The sequence below is a fragment of the Panthera tigris genome, chromosome X (assembly GCF_018350195.1).
Source record: "Panthera tigris isolate Pti1 chromosome X, P.tigris_Pti1_mat1.1, whole genome shotgun sequence".
In the NCBI taxonomy this organism is placed as follows: Eukaryota; Metazoa; Chordata; class Mammalia; order Carnivora; family Felidae; genus Panthera; species Panthera tigris.
The window spans coordinates 749069-766340 of NC_056677.1; positions in this window are offsets into that span (position 1 = coordinate 749069).

A 17272-nucleotide genomic window follows, 5' to 3' on the forward strand; every position below is an offset into this window, starting at 1 on the left:
CCCTCCTCCGCCCTCCCTCCCTTCCTTCCTTCCCTCCTTCCTTTCTTTCTCTTTTCTTTTTTCTTTCTTTCTTCCTTTCTTTTCTTTTTTCTTTTTCTTTCTTTCTTTCTTTCTTTTCTTTCTTTCTTTCTCTCTTTCTTTTTTTCTTTTCTCTTTCTCTTTCTTTCTTTTTTTCTTTTCTTTCTTTCTCTTTCTTTCTTTCTCTCTTTCTTTCCTCCCTCCCTTCCTTCCTTTCTTTTTCTCTTTTCTTTTTTCTTTCTTTCTTCCTTTCCTTCTTTTCTTTCTTTCTTTCTTTCTTTCTTTTTTTCTTTTCTTTCTTTCTCTCTTTCTTTTTTTCTTTTCTTTCTTTCTCTTTCTTTCTTTCTTTCCTCCCTCCCTTCCTTCCTTCATTTCTTTTTCTCTTTTCTTCTTTCTTTCTTTCTTTCTTCCTTTCTTTTCTTTTTTCTTTTTCTTTCTTTCTTTCTTTCTTTCTTCCATTCTTTTCTTTTTTCTTTTTCTTTCTTTCTTTCTTTCTTTCTTCCTTTCTTTTCTTTCTTTCTTTCTTTCTTTCTCTCTTTCTTTCTTTTTTTCTTTTCTCTTTCTCTTTCTTTTTTTTCTTTTCTTTCTTTCTCTTTCTTTCTTTCTCTCTTTCTTTCCTCCCTCCCTTCCTTCCTTTCTTTTTCTCTTTTCTTCTTTCTTTCTTTCTTTCTTTCTTTCTTTCTTTCCTTCTTTTCTTTCTTTCTTTCTTTCTCTCTTTCTTTCTTTCTTTCTTTCTTTTTCTTTCTCTCTTTCTTTCCTCCCTCCCTTCCTTCCTTCATTTCTTTTTCTCTTTTCTTCTTCCTTCCTTCCTTCCTTCCTTCCTTCCTTTCTTCCTTCCTTCCTTTCTTTCTTTCTTTCCTTCTTTTCTTTCTTTCTTTCTTTCTTTCTTTCTTTCTTTCTTTCCTTCTTTTCTTTCTTTCTTTCTTTCTTTCTTCCTATACCTTTCCATTTCCCCAATACACAACTTGCACTTTGTTCAGGTGACAAGGGAAGAAATGCGTGTGTTTCATTTCCACTGCGGGGACAGAAAAGAAAAACCAGCTCCTGTATGTTCAGGGCTGAGTGCGCGTGCTTGATTGGAAACGGGAAACTGCCTGCTTATAAACAGCACAGCAGAGAAAGGGCACAACGTACAAAAAGAGGTGTGAATTGTTTACAAAAATGTCAGCGCGGTGACTGTGTCCTTCTGAGCCTGGCCTCTGTCACTTACTGTCTCCTCTAGGTCCAGCCAGGATCTCCGTCTTCGTGAAAACTGACGAGGGCGCCTGGGGGCTCCGTCGGTCGAGCAGCCGACTTCGGCTCAGGTCATGATCTCACGGCTTGTGAGTTCGAGCCCCAAGTCGAGCTCTGGGCTGACGGCTCGGAGCCTGGAGCTGCTTCGGATTCTGTGTCTCCCTCTCTCTCTGCCCCCCCCCCCCCGCTCACACTCTGTCTCTGTCTCTCAAAAATAAAAATAAAAATAATTTTTAAAAATTCTAATCCTTTTACTTATTCCCAATTTTTAAGTGGTTCTTTATTTTGAAATAAAAATAGATTTGTAAATGCACATCAAACAAAGCCTGAGGAATATTGTGCTGTAGGCCTGTACCACCTCGTCGTGGACCATCCCCCCGGCCACACACACATGTTCCACACTGTCACGACGATGAATAATGTCCCGGGGACCATGGGTGTGAAAATGTCTCGGAAACTCTGATCCCGATTTTTCTTTCAGGTAAATACCCAGGAGGGGGATTACTTGGTCGTATTTTAATATTGCAGTATGTTATTTTTTGTTTTGTTTTGTTTTGTTTTGTCTTGTGTTGTTTTATTTTGTCTTATTTTGTTTTCATTGTTCTGTTTTGTTTTATTTTATTTAGTTTAGTTTTGTTTTATTTTGTTTTGTTTTACTTTGTTCTGTTTTATTTTGTTTTGTTTTGTTTTCTTTTGTTTGATTTTGTTTGATTTTGTTTTGTCTCATTTTGTGTTGTTTTGTTTTATTTTATTTTGTCTTGTTTTATTTTGTTTTGTTTTGTTTTACTTTTTTATTGTTTTGTTTTGTTTTATTTTATTGATTTTGTTTTGTTTTATTTTGTTTTGTCTTATTTTGTTCCGTTTTATTTTGTTTTATTTTTTGTTTTATTTTATTCTGTTTTGTGTTTTATTTTGTTTTGTTTTATTTTGTTTTGTTTGATTTTGTTTGATTTTGTTTTGTCTCACTTTGTGTTGTTTTGTCTTATTTTATTTTGTCTTGTTTTATTTTGTTCTATTTTATTTTTATTGTTTTGTTTTATTTATTTTGCTTTGTTTTATTTTGTTTTGTTTTGTTTTATTTTTTGTTTTATTTTATTGTGTTTTGTGTTTTATTTTGTTTTGTTTGATTTTGTTTTGTCTCACTTTGTGTTGTTTTGTTTTATTTTATTTTGTCTTGTTTTATTTTGTTTTATTTTATTTTATTGTTTTGTTTTATTTTATTTATTTTGTTTTGTTTTATTTTGTTTTGTTTTATTTTGTTTTGTCTTATTTTGTTCCATTTTGTTTTGTTTTGTTTTTTGTTTTATTTTATTCTGTTTTGTGTTTTATTTTGTTTTGTTTTATTTCATTTTGTTTTTATTTTATTTTTTGATTTGTTTTGTTTTGTTTTGTTTTATTCTATTCTATTCCATTCCATTTCATTTATTTATTTTATTTACTCGTTATTTTTGGAGGAATTTCTAAGCTATTTTCCACGTGGCTGCAGCACACTTGATTACCACTACAAGGCCTCCACTTTCTCCACCTTCTTGCCATCTGTTGTCTATTCTTATATAAATATAAACATTTAGGAAAGTACATATTATATTATAAATCCTGTAACGTGTGTAAGAACCGGTAGGCATCCTCCTGGACACATGGTGGTCCCACCCTGGGGGCTCGATGCCCCTTCCTCTCGTGGGGAGTGGTGGGGAGTGTTTTTGGGGGGTACCTCTTGGCCACCTGCCTGTCTTCTCTGAAAACCCCGTGTGATTCCACTCGTAGGCGGTTTCTGAAACAGCCAAATTCATAGAATCAGAGTGGAGTCGCGGCTGCCGGGAGCTGGGCGGAGGGGGAAACGTGAAGATACTGATCAATGAGTGTAGAGTTTCAATTACGCAAGATGAGCAGGTTCCAGACAGCTGCCGTGCAGCAGGCAGCGTCCCCAGTTTCTTCGGAGGGTAGATCTCATGTGAGGTGCCCTTCCCACAGCAAAATCACTTTTGAAGTAGATAAGTAAAACCCCAGGGTCAGGAAAAGCAAAGAGGAATACAGGATTCCGACAGAATGAAGGAAAAGAAACGGATTGAGAAATGGAGCCTGCAATCCTGGAGGGCAAGGGGACGATAGACGCCAGGTCATAGAGAACGTTCTTAGAATATTATATCCTTCCCGTTTTATTGACATGTAATTGACTGGTGACTTTGTGTGACTGTAAGGTGTGCGATGTGATGATCAGGGGCGTTCGTTGGTCTCCTGCCAAATGGTGACAACCGGGAGGTTGCTGAACAAACCCATCACCTCCCATAATGACCTGTTTCTTTTTTTTTTTACCTTTGTGATGAGCACATTTAAGATCTGCTCTCTTGGCAACTTGGTGTGTGTTCTTTGGAAAAGTGTCTGTTCATGTGTGTTGCCCATTTCTTCACTGGGGTATTTCTTTCCTGGGTGTTGAATTTATTAAGTTCCTTATAGGGTTTGGATACTAACTTTTTATCAGATATGTCGTTTGCAAATATCTTCTCACATTCCATACAGAACTTGTTTTTTCTTTCATTATCCTTCCTCAGAGAGGGCCTGTTCACGTTTTTCCTCATCCCCTACCTTGTATATACTATATGTTTATATAATATATGTACAAATGTGCATGATACTTAAAAAGGGTAAAGTTTTTTGCTGCCCAGTGATTTCCCCCTCTGGGGGCTGAAATGCATTACCCACACAAACACATAGCAACACATGCACACACACCAGAACGTGCACGCACACACACACACACACACACACTATGACAAAATGCAAACAAATTGGTAAATCTGAGTGAGTAATGGGTATGAGTTCTTATGCTATTCTTACAATTTTTCTGAACGTTACACATGATTTCAAAAAAAAAGGCATTTTTAAAGCACACTCCTTGCTTTCTGTCTCTACCTCTGTGTGGACTCAGCATTCACTCAAAGTGCTTCTTCAACATCCCAATCACCACCAGTGCTGTGGAGCCAGGAGGCGTTCCCACAATTACGATTTAAAATGAGAACCATGCCACGCACAGCATCGTGGACCTCTGTTCTGACCACGAGGGTCTCTGCACAGGGACCCCCCCACCCTGGGCAGCCTGAGGCTGGGGTCAATAGCAAACAGCCTTCCCGTCTGCACACCCATTAGAGACCCCAGAGCCGCGTCCTGACCTGTCAAACGCCAGATCTTCCTGGGTCGGCACAGAACCTGAGGACGTCACGTTTACCCTTATGAAGATGTTTCCTGCTGTTCTTTGCACACGGCTCTCGGCTGACCCTCGCTGGACCTGCCCGCCTGTATCTCCATCCACGTGCGTCTGGGGTGCATCTTCAGTGCCTATCGATGACTTCAAGCTGCGGGCAGTTGCCAATCAGCAGGTGTAGGACAGGCTTGCTTTGTCTCTGAGCTTACCTGCCTACTGTTCCCCCAAAAGGAAACTGATTGTCATCAATACCCTTCCAAGGCGTCATCACCCAGGAACGTGGCCATCTGGCCACGGATGTCCACCCCACAGCCACACAGACTCTGTCACAAACCACCACGCCTCCTGTCTTTTCTTCCAACAGGAAATGTGTCTTCCCTAAAATCACCTGGTGTCCCCCCAAACACCCTTCCCCATCCTGTATTCACAGGGTATTTAAATTCCCAAATCTCACTGCTTTTTCAGGTATCATATCTTCCCCCTACATTGCAATTGGAACCACAAATAAACGCGTTCACCATTTGTCCAAGGAACCTGCCCGCAGCCTATGTATTTCCTGGATCCACATTTGGAAACCGATGGGGCAGAAAGGAAAGTCTACCCTCCCCTAAAACCGTACACGGACTCATCCAGTGAATGCCCATTGGCCTAAAAAGGCAACAATCGAATAAAGTATATGCTCTGTAAACAATCAGGTTACACAAGACATCGCGAAGAAAAAAACAGAACCAAAAGTCCCACACGCAGGGACATTTGAAAATACACATTTACGTTCATGAGATAAAGAAATTACAATGGAAAAAAACTTCTCCAAGGTGGTTACCATATATAACCTAAGACAGCCAGTTGTTTTTAAACAAACAGACTGGATGTTTTGAGTAATTTTAGGGTTAGAGAAAAATCTAGCAGAAAGTACAGAGTCCCATGGGGCACCTGGGTGGCTCAGTCGGTTAAGCCTCCGACTTTGGCTCAGGTCACGATCTCACGGTTCATGAGTGCGAGCCCCGCGTGGGGCTCTGTGCTGACAGCTGGGAGCCTGGAACCTGCTAGAGATTCTGTGTCTCCCTTTTTCTCTCTCTCTCTGCCCCTCCCCTGCTCGTGCCCTCTCTCTCTGTGTCTCAAAAATAAATAATAAATATTTTTAAAAATTTTTAAATAAATACAAATAAAAGACAAAAATATACGACCCAAACTAAAATTGGGTCCTTCCGGAAAACTCCCAGAATCGATAAGCTCCCTGGAGAGACCGCTAGAGACAAAAGAGAGAAGGAGGGGAGAAAATCGTCAATATGACAAAAATCAACAGGAGAAGAAATAGAAAGAAAGCTGAGGACAGGAGAACAGAACAAGGGGAAAAGGAATTAGGAGGCGGTAAGTCAACGCTTCTCAGGAAAAATCCCGAAATCATGTCAAGATACTCTGATGACTGAGGGAGTGAATCCTACAAGTACCAAACCCAGAATCGATATCCAAAAATCACTTGTTTCTACCAATTTCGGGAGAAGAAAAGATGAAGAAGAAGAAGAAAGAAAAAGGAGATGAACACATTAAGAACAGGTAGCATTTAGTAGATCGTAAAATTAAGCAGCTGAGAAGGAAAAGAAATTGCGGTGGGAGAGAGATATTTTCCGTAGGGAAAAGTGGAAAATCCCAAGGTAGGATCAGACATCTCCATGGCGGTCGAAGAGGTGAATTTGGGTCCTCGATGTTTTAATTTTTTTTTACATTTATTCATTTTTTGAGAGAGAGAGAGAGACAGAGAGAGAGAGCGAGCGAGCACAAGCGGGGAAGGGGCAGAGAAGGAGGGAGACACAGAATCCGAAGCAGCTCCAGGCTCTGAGCTGCCCTCACAGAGCCCGACTTGGGGCTGGAACCAGCTCCTGGATATTGTTAAACACCTGTCACATTCCAGTGAGAATTCCCACTGAGGCGTCTGCGTTGGACAAGCTGCAAACTCAGGGTGGGGGTGGGGATTGCGGGGGGGGGGTGGCCGCTGAGAATCACCGATGGCAGGGAATGCAGGGAGAGGAAGAGGAAAATAGAAGGAGGGTCTACACACAGATGTGAGGATTAAGTCACGCTCAGGAGTGAGGCCCCAGAACCGGGAGGGCCTGGACTGTTGCCTGCGTTGCGCACATGTTGACAGGAGGGGGCGCAGGGGTGACCAGGAGACAGGCTGCCTCTGCCAGAAGGCGCACATCTCCCCACACATCTTCCACAAGACTGTAAAATACCCTAAATACTAGGGAAGGTCCCACCCACGGAGTTCTGCCCCCCCCCCCCCCAGCAGTTGCTTTAGAGACAGTGTTGGGGGAGAATACAGCATTTTGTAACCGGCAGAAATGCGTTTCTTTAAGTGACAGATCAACAGGACCAGATCATTCTGCTGCGGGCAGAACGATGTTTTTTTGTTTTTTTTTCATTTTTTTTTTTTAAATTTGGGAGATGAGTTGGCACACACACAGTAATACCAGATCATTTTGTTAAGGGCAAAATTGTTGATTTTTTTAATTTGGAGGATGATTTGCCTACTTTCAGGTGTTTATGTTTTGTTTTGTTTTTTCTCACTGCTATCAGATCGCTTCGTTATGGGCAGAAACCAGAAGGCAGGACGTCTTGAGTATCTGCAGGAAGGCAGGGTCAGTGACCTTTGGCTCCAGAGCCTGGGGAAGGGGAGGCCGGACTTCCAGCCGCTGGTCTCTTGGGGGTTTAAGTGAGCGCCAGCCTGAAGCCTGGAGGGGACAGACGGGGACAAAGGGTCAGGCTGCATGGACGCTCATTTCTCTTAAAGGCAGTCGGGACAGATGTCCGGAAACTATGCTGAGCCATCCGCCAAATAAAGGGACGTAATTCTGCCCGTAACAAAGCAATCTGATGGGAGTGGGGAAACAAAGAAAATGCACGTTGATAAATGAAATGCCCACTATAGGGACGCGTCCCTGTCCCACACCCGGAAGACGGGCCCCTCTGAACAGCCCTTATACCTGGAGTAGTGCTGACTTAAATCTGCGTAACAAACTCTACTAAACGCCCTCCTTTACCATATCCCAAACCCCTTTCTCTTCGTTTAGCCTGAAAAACAAAAGCCCATTCTAACCGCCCCTTGGAGTTACTCATCTCTGGGTACTCCCGCGTGTAAGCGTGATGCTATGTTAATATGCTTCTCTTTGTGTTTCTCTTGTGGATCTGTCGACATCCACCCCCAATTATAGGACCCCCCCCCCCCGGGAAGTTAAGATGAAAAAGTGTTTTTTCCCCTCCCTACAACTCCTCACTGCATTCTCCTGTGCCTACGCACACTGCGTGCATAAATTGTTTTTATTTTTCCGCCTGGAAATTGGTCTCCTCAGTTTAATTCACCGTCCCCATGGACAGAACCTAAAAGTGTATGGGAAACGTTCCTCCGGTACGGTTCAAACCTCACTATACCACCATCACTGTTGCATTTAGACCATCCTGAGGGGCCACTGACTTCATTTCTGGGGCAACTGTCACAAAGGACCCCAAATTGGGGGCTTGTAAGAGCAGAGTTTTATTCTTTCCCAGGTCTGGAGACCAGAAGTCCAACATCCGGGAGGGGCAGGACCACTGAGATCCAGGGGGGCCGGGCTGTGCTCCCTCCAGAGGTTTGAAGTCTGTGGGGTACGGGCACAGGAGGGTCTAAACAGAAGCCTGTGGGGGCGCCTGGGTGGCTCGGTCGGTGGAGCATCCGACTTCGGCTCAGGTCGTGGTCTCACGGTCCGTGAGTGCAACCCCTGCATCAGGCTCTATGCTGACGGCTCGGAGCCCAGAGCCTGCTTCGGATTCTGTGTCTCCCTCCCTCTCTGCCCCCTGCCCCACCCCCGTCCGGCTCATGCTCTGTCTCTCTGTCCTCCAAAAATAAATAAACATTGAAAAACAAAAAAAATTTTAAGTGCATTCTGTAAAGGAAAGGCGTCTGTGAATCCGGGCAGGATCGTGGCCTCTTTCCCACCAGATTTGGGGAATGCGGGCCCTGAGCAACCGTGCTGACAGGGTGAGTGAGTTCATTAAAAATATCCTCATGCACACACAGCAGTGGAGGGAAGCCAGTGTTGGGAACCCGTCAACACTGCTCAGATTTTATGGGTGAAGGATTCCAGAGGAGTCTGTGACCGGCCACAGGTCCTCAGCGACCACGTGGCCGTCGGCTCACGAAACACACGCTTCCCTGGGGCATGTGTGGGACCCTCTCCCCGCAAGGGGTCTCAGAGGCAAAGGCGTGTCCTCACTCAAAAGCTGGCAACGTTCTAAAGCCCCCAACGGCCGCTTTCCTGAACCCCTGTTTTCAGCACGACAGGGGGTGACCACCCAGAGGTGACAGCCGGGCTGGGGGGAGACCCGAGGAAGATGGAAAATCCCCTCTTTACGGACTTGTTGATCTCAGCAGCCCGGATACAGCAGACCCGGATCGGGGAAATCTGAGCCGCTCGGCTCATGACGAGAGTCGAAACCGTGCCCCCTTGTTGTAACATTTAAGTATAAAAAACCAATTTTATACCTGTTATAAAATGTAAGCATTTGCCACCGTGAGCTCCCAAGGTCCTGGGGTGCTTCGAACGTGGTCTGCGAGAGTTCCCACGTGTTTCGCCCGATGTCAGTTCTCAGAACTTGGTAAAAAAGCAATTTTTGACTTAAGACTCGGAGGGTCCCAAGCCATGCAACTCGGCACCTCTTAAATTCACGTGCTCTTGGCCGGGAGACAGAGCCGACATGCGTGGCCTTGAAATATCCGCCTTAGGGGATCTTTTTTATTGAAGAAAATATGAAAATGGATTGAGCCACGACGTGAACGAACCGTAGACGTTTTTACGACGTCTTTGTCCAAAATAACCAGAGACACCTTGTCATGCCTGCCCGATGTCTGGACGCCCCCCTCCCTTTGGAATCCTAATCGTTTCTTCTGTGTAATTTAGCCGCCCGTTGAAAGCACCTGTCCGTCCGAGTCTCGAGGGTGATGGGGATACGCTGATCTGTGATTCCAAATGTGGACAGAGCTTTTCGTGAAAATGAGAGGGTTCATTTGTCTGCACGGATTTCTGAGCGTGTGTTTTTCTGGCTGAATTCCGGAGACACAGAAATGCTGAACACGCATAATCCCAGCACCGTCGAATCTGAAACTGTTTTCCGTGAATTCTGGGCTGAAGTCAATGAACGGGTTTAATGGGGATAATGGGAGCCATATTCGTTGCGGTCGGAGGGAGGTTTGCACACGTGGCAACACGGACAGGGAATGAACTCAGAGGGTGTTATCAGCGAGTGACTGTAGCAGAGCAACAGAAACCAGGTGGCCCAAAACCACAGAAATGGACCTCTCCACACACCCCCCGTGCTGGGGGCCAGGGTTCGAGATCCAGGCAGGGCAGGGATGCTGAGATCCAGGCAGGGGAGGACCACTGAGATCCAGGAGGGTCTGGACCACTGAGATCCAGGTGGGGCAGGACCACTGAGATCCAGGCAGGGCAGGGCCACTGAGATCCAGGAGGGGCAGGGCACTGAGATCCAGGCAGGGCAGGGCCCCTGAGATCCAGGCAGGGCAGGGTCCCTGAGATCCAGGCAGGGCAGGACCACTGAGATCCAGGCAGGGCAGAGCCACTGAGATCCAGGCAGGGCAGGGCCACTGAGATCCAGGCAGGGCAGGGCCACTGAGATCCAGGCAGGGCAGGGCCACTGAGATCCAGGAGGGGCAGGGCCCCTCAGATCCAGGAGGGGCAGGGCCACTGAGATCCAGGCAGGGGAGGACCACTGAGATCCAGAAGGGGCAGGGCCGCTGAGATCCAGGGGGAGCAGGACCACTGAGATCCAGGAGGGGCAGGGCCGCTGAGATCCAGGCAGGGCAGGGCCACTGAGATCCAGGCAGGGCAGGGCCACTGAGACCCAGGCAGGGCAGGGCCACTGAGATCCAGGCAGGGCAGGGCCACTGAGATCCAGGCAGGGAAGGGCCGCTGAGATCCAGGCAGGGCAGGGCCGCTGAGACCCAGGCAGGGCAGGGCCACTGAGACCCAGGCAGGGCAGGGCCACTGAGACCCAGGCAGGGCAGGGCCACTGAGATCCAGGCAGGGCAGGGCCACTGAGATCCAGGTAGGGCAGGGCCGCTGAGATCCAGGCAGGGCAGGGCTGCTGAGATCCAGGCGGGGCAGGACCACTGAGATCCAGGCAGGGCAGGACCCCTGAGATCCAGGCAGGGCAGGACCCCTGAGATCCAGGCAGGGCAGGGCCGCTGAGACCCAGGCAGGGCAGGGCCGCTGAGACCCAGGCAGGGCAGGGCCACTGAGACCCAGGCAGGGCAGGGCCACTGAGATCCAGGCAGGGCAGGGCCACTGAGATCCAGGTAGGGCAGGGCCGCTGAGATCCAGGCAGGGCAGGGCTGCTGAGATCCAGGCGGGGCAGGACCACTGAGATCCAGGCAGGGCAGGACCCCTGAGATCCAGGCAGGGCAGGACCACTGAGACCCAGGAGGGGCAGGACCACTGAGATTCAGGAAGGGAAGGACCACTGAGATCCAGGAGGGTCGGGACCACTGAGATCCAGGCAGGCACAGCTGTGCTCCCTCCAGAGGCTCCAGGGGAGGCTCCTTCCTGCCTCTCCCAGCTTCTGGGGCTCCAGGCGTCCCTGGACTTGTGGCCTCATCCCTCCCTTCTCTGCCTCTGGCTTCACGGGGCTTCTCCTCTGTCTCTGTCTCTCCTCTTCTGTGTCTTAAGGCACCTGCCATTGGAGTCAGGGCCCCCCTGGTCCCGGAGGGGCTCATCCCACATCCTTCACTTACCCACATCTGCAAACGCCCTGTTTCCAAATACGGTTCTGTTTCTACGGACAAGTGGGTGGCCACTGGGGGGACACCTTTCAACCCACTACAGCCTCACATTGCATAAGAACCCTACAAATACACACCTAGCACGGGGCACCTGGGTGGCTCAGTCTGTTGAGCGTCCGACTTCGGCTCAGGTCATGATCTCACGGTCCGTGGGTTCGAGCCCCGCGTCGGGCTCTGTGCTGACCGCTCGGAGCCTGGAGCTGCTTCCGATTCTGTCTCCCTCTCTGTCTCTTTCTCCCCTGCTTACTCTCTTTCTCTCTCTGTCTCAAAAACAATAAACATTAAAAAATTTTTAAATAAATAAACAATTTTTTATTAGAAACAGTCCTGGCTCAGCGAATAAAGGGCAAACTTCCTGAGAGACTTGATCACAACAGTTCCTTCTGAAAATGTGATGGATGTGCCTGGAAGCTCTCATCGCTGGGGTGTCTAAGAACTATTTGGGGGTCACCAGGTGGCTGACGTCCTAGCGAGGGTGTGTGCCTTCTGCAGAGAAAGGTGGGTGTAGGGATTCACAGCCTCGAGGTTGGCAGTGGCCACGGGTGAGCAGAGGTCACGGTCGGGGGAGAGGACGGCAGGGACCTTCGCCAGCTTCTCGCCTGTGAGCTGGAGACAGCTGCGGTCCTGCGTTTCTCTGTCCCTCCGTGGGGTGCACCGGGGACAAATGGGGGGCAGGAGTGGCCAGAAGAAGCCTCCCCAGGGAGCCCCAAGCCACGGGGACGGTGCACAATGTTTCCTCATCGGCTTCCAGGGCGCAGAACCCAGTCAAGGGACAGGGACCCGAAGGCCACCAAGTCAGGGGCCTCTGTCAGGGCGAGACTCCTGCCCACCAGTCCCCGATGCCCCCAAACCCCAGCGAGCGAGCTCTGCCCCCTCCTCCAGGAAGACCCACATGATTAGCCCCAAGGAGCTCGGAAAAAAGACACCAATGTCCAGGACTTGTCACCTCCCGTCCTCAGGGTCTGTGCTTTGTCGTCCCGCGTTGTGCTCGAACGTCTACGTCCGGAATTCTCAAGCGGGTACGAACATGTGGAGGGAGCTCTGTGTTCCCGGCAAATGTGGGCTAAGCAGCTACCACGCGGGATGGTTTTGTTGGCTGGGACAGCGCCTCCAGGGTCATGCGTGATGCTTGACTATGGGCGTAAATGCAGCCGGTTCACAGGGTTTGCAGCCCTGTGCTCCTATCCATCCCGCGTGGACACGTGCCCATCCCACGTTTCATCCCCACAGCTGCTCCAGAAGAGGCTGCGGGTCCTCAGGAAACACCAGAGACGAAGGCTCAGAGAGGTTCAGACACCGCCTGAGGTCACACAGCGCAGCCCCGGCCAGACAGCCAGCAGCAGGGCTCCTCCCTTTCCTCGAAGGTCCGGCCGTTCTCAAGGCAGGTGGGCCAGCCCTGTTCAGAGAGCGGAGTCTCTCCGTGCGTCTGGGATGTTGGGGGGGAGCACCCGTCTTCCTTTTCCAGTGCAAGGGGGGGCAGGGGGGCATCGTCAGCTCTCGCCTGTTATCTGTGCCATTGATCGTGATAAGCATCACGTGGGGGCGGGGACCGCGTGGGGCGGGGGACGTTTGTGAGCGAGATGCAAAGGGGAGAGATAGCATCTGTGAGTCACGGCTCTTCTGTGCAACATCCGCCGTTCCTTCTGACGGTTCCCAGGCTGCACGCGGCATGTAGGATTCAAAGGAGGCAGAGGGCTGCCGGGCTGAAGAGCGCAAACCCGAGGGCTCGCCGTGGGGTGCACGTGGGGGCGCTTTTCCGAACTCGTGTTCGGGACACAGCGACGGCTGATAAATCCTGGCTTTGGGGAGGCGTTCTACGGGGCCGGGAGGTCAGCCTCGCCCTCCACCTGCAGGGACCCCCCCGCCTGCAGGGCTCGGCTTGAGTCGCCCGCGGGTGAATCAGAACACGTCCGGCAGAGGTCCCATCACCTTCCATGTCCCCGGGCTCTGTGGCCTCCGGTCACACCTCCTGCTGGAGAACGGCCACGTCCCCCCGAATCAGAGCCCAGCGAAGGGCAGGACACAGGGCCCCCCGGGGGAGGCGGGTACCTGAGGTGCACGACTGACCCTGGGCAGGTGAGCTAGAGGGACGCCAGCACCGTGGGCCACGGTCAGGATCGGCGCTGAGGGCTGCACGTTACCGCTTTGTCCATCCAGGTGCGGGCAGACGTGTCTGGGGAGACCATCCGGAGGCCCACGGACCGGGGCTTGGAAAACACAAACTGCTTCCCTCACAGCCCCACCCCCCAGGCTCCAGGGCAGGACCCTCCCCCAGCACCCTCGCCCTCATGGCAGTCACTGTGTCAGGCACCTGTTTGGGGTGATTTGTTACGTGGCCCCACGAGACCCAGGCAGGGCATTGACAAGGACGGGGCGAGGACTCTACAGTTTGTCTCCTCCACCAGACTCTAGCAGGCACCCCTGCGCTGTTTCTGCTCACCTGGGTATTTAGTCAGCCAGATATCTGCTCACCTGGAGACCTGAAGGGGTTTCTCACTGCCCGCCTCCCCAGGTCACGTCTGATCACCCGGCTCTGCCTTCGGCAGGAGTCCTGGGAGATCCTTTTGGGCAGGATCCCACTCACCCCTGATGCTGCTGCTGGTGGGTTTCCAGCTGCCGCTTGGCCACCCGCCCCGCGTGCCCACCCTGCGCTCAGAGCCGAGCTGGGTCTCTACCGAGGTTTCCTGTCCGCGACTGCCACGTTCCGGAATGAAAGCTGTCTTGCTACATTCACCACTGTCTCCTTTCTCTCTCTCTCTGTTTCCAACACGCGTCGCGTCACGGGGGCGCTTTCCAAGCAGGCGTGAAACCTCCGGGTTTTCTGTGCGATGAAAACAGGCTGCTCTGGCCGCCACCAGAAAGTGCTTCCTCGTGGCTCCCCTCCCACGGGAACAGGTGCGCACGTGGCTTCCCCAGAAGCTGTCCCGGAGACGAGGGGCCCGATAGTTGAACGCACAACCTCCCTCCTCCCCGGGATGATCCCGCAGGGGACAGAGACGCAGCCCCCGGGTTTCTGCTTCCGCAGGGGCAGCCCTGGTGAGCCTCTCTCCGGGGGGAAGGGGGGATGTGTACGGGGAGGGGGGGGACAGAGGGAGGGGGTGTGGGTGCACGGGCACCTGCTCCCCGGTGCCTCTCCCGTGGGACACCCGTGGGGCACGGTTCACGTTTCTTAGCTCCAGCTTTTCTCTGGATTGACTGGTCCCTGTTATGGGCGGCACTGTATCAGCCCAGAATCTGTAGGCAGACGCCGCGGCCCCAGGACCTCAGAATGCCGTTGTGCTCGCAGTGGGGTCTTTAAGGAGGGGGTCAAGGCACAATGACGCTCATAGGGTGGGTCCTGATCCCATAGGATGGGTGTCCTCATAAGAATAGGAAGCCGGGGGAGGGGCACCTGGGGGGCTCGAGGGGTCCAGCGTCCGACCTCTGCTCAGGTCAGGATCTCACGGCTCGTGAGTTCGAGCCCCAAGTTGGGCTCTGTGCTGACAGCTCGGAGCCTGGAGCCTGCTTCCCATTCTGCCTCCCTCTCTCTCTGCCCCTCCCCACTACACGCTCTGTCTCTCTCTCAAAAATAAATAAACATTAAAAAATTAAAAGAAAAAAAGAACAGGAGGTCAGGACACACACACAGGGAGGGACGACCACAGAACGACGTGAGGACACAGGGACAGAAGACCGACTCTACACGCCCAGGAAAGAGGCCTCACGAGGAACCAGCCTCAGCCCTGCGTGGCCTCAGGCTCACAGCCTCAGCCCTGCCTGGACCTCAGATTCCAGGCCTCAGCCCTGCCTGAATCTCAGCCTCCCAGCCTCAGCCCTACCTGGACCTCAACCCCCAGCCTGGCCCTGCCTGGACCACAGACACCCAGCCTCACGCCTGTCTGGACCTCAGACCCCCCAGCTTCAGCCCTGCCTGGATCTCAGACCTCCAGCCTCAGCCCTGCTTGAATCTCAGACCCCCAGCCTCAGCCCTGCCTGCACCTCAGACCACCAGACTCAGCCCTGCCTGGATCTCAGACTCCCAGCCTCATCCCTGCCTAGATCTCAGACTCCCAGCCTCAGCCCTGCCTAGATCTAACACCGCCAGGCTCGGTCCTGCCTGGATTTCAGACCTCCACCCTTGACTCTGCCTGGATCTAAGACCCCCCAGCTTCAGCCCTGCCTGGATCTCAGACTCCCAGCCTCAGCCCTGCCTGGATCTCAGACTCCCAGCCTCGGCCCTGCCTGGATCTCAGACTCCCAGCCTCGGCCCTGCCTGGATCTCATACTCACAGCCTCAGCCCTGCCTAGATCTCAGGCTCCCAGCCTCGGCCTTGCCTGGACCTCAGACTCCCAGCCTTGGCCCTACTTGGATCTCAGACCCCCAGCCTTGGCCCTGCCTGGATCTCAGACTCCCAGCCTCAGCACTGCTTGAATCTCAGACCCTCACCCTCAGCCCTGCTTGCATCTCAGACCCCCAGACTCAGCCCTGCCTGGATCTCAGACCCCCAGACTCAGCCCTGCCTGGATCTCAGACTCCCAGCCTCTGCCCTGCCTGGATCTCAGAACCCCAGGCTCGGCCCTGCCTGGATCTCAGAACCCCAGGCTCGGCCCTGCCTGGATCTCAGAATCCCAGGCTCGGCCCTGCCTGGATCTCAGACTCCCAGCCTCGGCCCTGCCTGGATCTCAGTCTCTCAGCCTCAGCCCTGCCTGGATCTCAGACTCCCAGCCTCGGCCCTGCCTGGACCTCAGACTCCCAGCCTCGGCCCTACTTGGATCTCAGACTCCCAGCCTTGGCCCTGCCTGGATCTCAGACTCCCAGCCTCAGCCCTGCTTGCATCTCAGACCCCCAGACTCAGCCCTGCCTGGATCTCAGACTCCCAGCCTCTGCCCTGCCTGGATCTCAGTCTCTCAGCCTCAGCCTTGCCTGGACCTCAGACTCCCAGCCTCAGCCCTGCTTGAATCTCAAACCCTCACCCTCAGCCCTGCCTGCATCTCAGACCCCAGACTCAGCCCTGCCTGGATCTCAGACTCCTACCCTCGGCCCTGCCTGGATCTCAGACCCCCAGCTTCGGGCATGCCTAGATCTCAGAGTCCCAGCCTCGGCCTTGCCTGGATCTCAGACCACCAGCCTCAGCCCTGCCTGGATCTCAGACCCCCAGCATCAGCCCTGCCTAGATCTCAGACCCCCAGCCTCAGCCCTGTCTGGACTTCAGACTCCCAGCCTCAGCCCTGCTTGAATCTCAGACCCTCACCCTCAGCCCTGCCTGCATCTCAGACCCTCAGCCTCAGCCCTTCCTGGATCTCAGACTCCCAGCCTCGGCCATACTTGGATCTCAGACCCCAGCCTTGGCCCTGCCTGGATCTCAGACTCCCAGCCTCGGCACTGCTTGAATCTCAGACCCTCACCCTCAGCCCTGCCTGGATCTCAGAGTCCCAGCCTCGGCCCTGCCTGGATCTCAGTCTCTCAGCCTCAGCCCTGCCTGGATCTCAGAACCCCAGGCTCGGCCCTGCCTGGATCTCAGACTCCCAGCCTCGGCCCCTCCTGGATCTCAGACCCCCGGCCTCAGCCCTGCCTGGACCTCAGGCCCCCAGACTCAGCCCTGCCTATGTCTCAGACTCCCAGCGTCACCCCTACCTCCATCTCAGACCCTCAGCCTCAACCACCCCTGCATCTCAGACCCCCAGCCTCAGCTCCTCCTGGACGTCAGACCCCAGCTGGGTGGTGGCTCCGAACTGCAAACCCACGTCAATGCTGAAGATTCGACAAAACTCCCCTTGAGAACAGGAATGGGTTTTGTGCTTTGAAGCTAAAAGAGCCAATGAGACTCTATCGCTGTGACCTCTGGGCGGGCTGCCTGTGAGGTGGTTTCCTGCGGGCTCTGTGATAAAACTCTTTTCTTTGCATCCGTGGAGGGTTTTCTGGGTGGGAAAGAGGTTTTTTGGAATCATCTTTCCCCAACACACACACACACACACACACACACACACACGAGCTCCAAACTTATTTACTG